The 5697-nt window shown below is 28.5% G+C and overlaps 1 pseudogene; it reads right to left on the reverse strand.

Moving 5' to 3' along the window:
• LOC112595577 overlaps window positions 1-4615 on the reverse strand; it is a 26644-nt pseudogene extending 22029 nt beyond the window's left edge.
• Between the last annotated feature and the right edge of the window lie 1082 nt (window positions 4616-5697).

Below are 5697 nucleotides of genomic sequence, written 5' to 3' on the forward strand. Positions count from 1 at the left end.
TACTTCCATAACCATTAGTTACCGTTTTATACTATCTCCGTGGAAAGGTAAAACCAACCTCTTTGATTGTATCATTAATACCTTATCACCTAAATCAAAACAAAAAATTGCAGCGGTCTGTGTGACTGTACCATACCACTTACGGGTTAATGAACCTAATAACCTTAGAAATTCACAATCAAAGACACGCCAAAAATATTTAAACACCATCATTTCGTCATTTAAGGCAAACAATATTACCATTATACAATTCGTCAAAGCTGCATCTAAACATTATCAAACCAAATTTTAAAACCAAACAATTTTTTTTTTTTTTTAATTATTGTTAATTATTATTAATAATTATATATTTTTCAATTTTCTATTATTGATATTTGATTTTTATGATTCTTTTTTTTAAAATTATTGTTTATTATTATTAATAATTATATATTTTTCAATTTTCTATTATTGATATTTGATTTTTATGATTTTTTTAATTTTAAATTATTGTTTATTATTATTTATAATTATATATTTTTCAATTTTCTATTATTGATATTTGATTTTTATGATTTTTTTTTTTTTAATTATTGTTAACACGTTGACGGACATGACTGCTATAGCAGTCATGCACCTAGCTGTAATTTCATCATCAGTTTTATATCTCATTAAAAGTTGCTTTATATAAAAAATGAGTCAGAGCTTTTTTTTTTAATATAAAGAAACAAAAACAATGAAAATAGAAAAAAACTCAACTGCTATAGCAGTTGAAGCCCATAGATGACTTTTTTTCTACGTGTAGGGTCATATGACTGCTATAGCAGTTAAGTAAATAACATTTATATTTTTGTTTTGCAATTAGTATAAATAACTACATAGTTTACGCAAATCCTTTTTATTATAACAATTAAAATTATATATAAAATATAAATCAAATCAAATAAGTTCTTTGAGTATTATATATAAATATTAGAAATAAAACAATAAGTATAATAAGGGTAAAATATATACATTTATAAAATAAAATATTATAGGCATGTAATTTATGAGTGATAATTTGTAAAGCATGGCCCTGGGCATAATGGAGGTTTTGATGGACAATCTTTGCACCTCCAAGACGTATTTTTTCTTATTTTTTGTTTATAACATTCACGACAACTCAAAAAGTATGTTTTTCTTGACCATCCTATAGTAAAATTAAGCAAAATAAAATACATAGTTAATTATTATAAAATGTAATATACTCATACTACCTTCAGGCAATGGTATTTTCTCTTGAGAGTGACTTGGAATGTTTGAATTAGTGCTACTTTTTCCTTTGTCTTTTTTGATCAATTGATGTCCATTTGTAATGTCAGTTGGTAAGTGAATAAGCTTTGTGACGATTTCCCGATGATAATCAATAAAGTGTCCTTTGTACTGCGGAAATTTTTTTTTATAGATGTAGAATGAGTTCCACAAAGCCATGTCTAGAAGATGAAACATTACTTTTTTATACCACTTGATGGTTTTTCTCGGACTTGAATAATACGATAGCATTTGATCACAGCGATCTATACCAGACATATTTGAGTTGTACTCAATTATTTGTTTAGGCTTTTGAATTTCTATCCCTCTTCTATTTTTTATGGTGACCATTTGAGGCTGATATCCGGTAGTTATAGTAAAAATATCTCTTTTGTCTTTCCATCTACTTACATAAATAGGCCCTTTTCTCTTAAATATGTGGTCTCCTTTCTTAAGTCTTATATTTTTACCTGTTATTAGTTTAGGATTTAATTTTCTATTTGATCTTAAAGTTCCAGTTGTATGTGTTTTATTTTCTAGTAATATTTTCGATAAACCCACACTATTATAAAAATTATCCATAAAAAGATGGTGACCCTTATTTAAAAATGGTTTCATTAATCGTAAAACTAAATCATTTACTTTAGATGATGAAGTATTTTCTATATTTTTTCCTTTATATATTTCTGCAGAAAGTACATACCCATCAGGAGTGCAAAGCTCATAAAATTTTATTCCGTATTTATGTCTTTTGTTTTTGATGTACTGACGAAATATTAAACGGCCTCTCCAGAGCATCATAGATTCGTCAAGTGACAAATTTTTTGATGGGGAGTAGGATGATTGAAATTTTTTTATGATCATATTAAAAAGTGGAGATATTTTGACGAGTCTATCATTTACTTCAACTGGAACACCTTCAGAACAATTTAGAGCCCCTAAGATTTGTTCAAACCTTCTCCCGCTCATTGTGAAGGAAAATATAGGATGATAATTTAATGGATCTTTTTCGAAACATTGCCTAAGTACAGGTATACCAAGTTCCGCTCTCAATAAACATAATCCAAAAAATTTTTGTAATTCGATCAATGAAATCTCTTTGAAATGTTGTATACGACAATTTTTTGTGTGGGGGCGTTTTAATTTTTTCAGTTTTTCTCCATATTTATTAGACGAATTCAAAATAAGTTGCATTACCTCATCGTCCCAGATCTTAATGAAAACGTCATACGGAGTAGCTTCATCGGTTATATCTAATTGCACACCAGCACCAAATTCATCAAAATTGAAATCTTCAATATCATTGAAGTCGTTCTCCCAATCACTGCTTATATCTTCGAAATCGATGGATAAGTTATCTATACTAGCATTATTTTGTTGCCCGTCACTATCCTCACTACTCGGCGAGTTAAATTCTTCATTTGAAGAAACGTCATTGTTCAAATTATAAGTAGGATCATCAGCTGAACCGATCGATTCTTCAAATGAGTCTATACAAATAAAAATATGTTTTAAAAAAAGTAAATTTATTTTTCAAAGAATAACATAGAGTATTATTGACGTGCTGGTATACACAAACATTATTATAAATACCTGTATCAGATGAGTCATAAAAATCACTGTTTGATTCGTCCAAAATCTGACGAATATTTTCGTCATCATATTTTTTTCGTGTATCCATAATGAGACCAAATAATTATTAAACAGAACGCAAGGAAACACTATTACGAATAAATCTGAAGACATACCAATGTGTTTCTATACACGACGTATTGGTTGACAAGTAACAATAATATTGACAGATAAGATATTAATATTATGCATAATATAACTATACGAGTATATTTGTAATGTCTACAAAAAATTAGATAAAAAAAACATAAATATGTAAAATGGTAAAATGAAAAATCTATTTTTAAACTTCATTTGATTAATTTGCCTGACCAGATTGTAAGTCGTAAATGGACATAACACTTGTCTTAGTACGATAAACCCATAACTAACATGACTGTTATAGTGGTTATGCCACTTTACGACTTGCAAATGTATAACTGTTATAGCAGTCATGTTCATATTACGACTTAAATTAGTATGACTGCTATAGCAGTGACTGTCCGTCAACGTGTTAATTATTATTAATAATTATATATTTAATAAAAATATAATAAATCTGCACCCACATAAATTATGTAATCTTAATTAATCAGATTGGATTTGGATTACAATTTAAAAAAAAACATACCAGTGGAGTTTACATGAAAAAAGGTCTAAAAAGGTCGCAATCGGTGGAGTTTACATGCGCCCGTTTTAAGAAAACCTTTGTTATTGGAACCTCAAAAAGCACAAATTGTAGTTTACTTACACAATTTTTTAAGACATAGTAAATCATCAAGAAATATCTACACCCCACCAGGATCTTTTGATAGAGAAGAGGAAGGCCGCATGATTCTGGGCGATTGGAGGGAGTTTGAAAATACTTCAACTTCTTTACTACCTTTACGAAATGTCGCTCGTAGACCACCACTTCAAGCGCAAGAAATAAGAGAACATTTTGCTGATTACTTTCTAACGAATGGCAGTGTGCAATGGCAAAATATGTAAATGTTATTTTTATGATTAATTGAGTATCTATATACCTAATATATTATATTATATTATATAATAATATATTATTATAAATTTATATTTCATTATTCATTCTAATTTATGTTATATATATCTGAAAATTATACGTAGTTTATACTTTATTTCGATACAATGTATATATAAATAACAGTATTTCTTACCGGGTACCCTAACGTTATTTTCATCAATCCCCTAAAGTCTAAACATAAAAATTTTAAACACTCTCTAGCTAAGTTATAAAAAATAAATTATGTATAATTATATTATATAAAACTATAATCATGACTTAGTTAGTAAAACTTACATTTTCAAAATTTACAGTCGGCATTGGATCATCCTTATCGGCTAAAAAACAATGCATGGCATCGAAACCAAACCAATTAGAGTGGTATATGTCATTAGCACCTTTAAAAAAATTATTATTGTACTTGATTTCTAAATTTTCATTCGAGTTATTATTGATTATTAATTTTTAATTTTTACCTTTTCCAGTTCCATAACTTTTTTTTACTTTCGCTTTTTCTCTACGATATGAACCCTGTAAACTTAATATTTTTTTTTTAATTTCCTCAACCGGTCTTTTAAATTCTTTTGCCAAGTGATACCAAGCATCATGTTTGGTATTTTTTGAAAAATATGATGGGTGTTTGGGGTTTCACAACACTTCTTGCAATCTAAATGCTTCAATTAAATTCAAGCTTTCTTTACTATCCCAGTCCATTTTCAAACGTGCAATAAAATAAATATAAAAAGTTAAGTACTTTTTTATTAATTATTTTATTATTTTATAAGGTGCGAATGAATAAATAACACACGTTTAAATTAATTTACCGTCCAAACGACGACACAAATGCTCGCGGTAATCCTTTGAGCATGACTGAAAAACCGACAGTGATCGGCACGCCGTGCGAGTCTATTCGACCTATTCAGCGAACGCTCCAGAATTCTTAAAAAAATTATTCTTATCGTGTAATATATACAAGTAAATTTGGCGCAAATAGGCGATCAGAAAAAAAGTACCTTTTTTATTTTGGCACAAATGGGCTATACCTAAAACGATTACCTTTTTTTTGGCGCAAATGGGTAATTCCCTACAAGGCGATAAGAATTAAGAACTTGTTATAATAACTGTACTGTTATCGTATAAACTATTTTCATTATTTCAGTGCGTTTTTTCCTCAAACATATTCAGTTACAAGTAAATCGTTAGTATTAATAGTATGTTGAATATAATTTTGAATTGTAATTTTATAAGGGCGACATATTTTAATTTGCCCCGGGGCGGCAACATAGCTTAACGTGGCACTGCACATAACATTGTCGGAATCGGCTATTCGTTGCTAATCGGAATCTATACGATAAATCCGATAAGACATTAATAACATTAAGTTATTATTGTCACCTACCTATTACCTAGAATCTATAGTCCGATAAGATAATTATTTGGATGTTATATAAGTGTCTATAAATATTAAACCTACATAATTTTGTATATTACATTTGGTATTTTAAATTAGTTTTTATTCTACGCAGTAATACATTTCATCGCAATCAGTTATAATTTATAACTTTGTTATAAATGTTGTTAATATTATCTGTTGTATTATTGACTATTGATATTGCCTCTGACAAAAGCTGCCCAGATGATTCAAGACGAGTTATATTGACTGATAAATCCCATAGTTTGATTGAACGTATACTAAATTTGCTTCTAAAGATGGATCATTCAAAAGCGTATGACATTTTTGTATGGCTACAGCATCTTCTGGATCCAGTTTATTAAAAACTTTGCGTATATCAGTA

Source organism: Melanaphis sacchari, unplaced genomic scaffold (genome assembly GCF_002803265.2).
Source record: "Melanaphis sacchari strain LSU unplaced genomic scaffold, SCAv2.0 Contig289_pilon_pilon, whole genome shotgun sequence".
Lineage (NCBI taxonomy): Eukaryota > Metazoa > Arthropoda > Insecta > Hemiptera > Aphididae > Melanaphis > Melanaphis sacchari.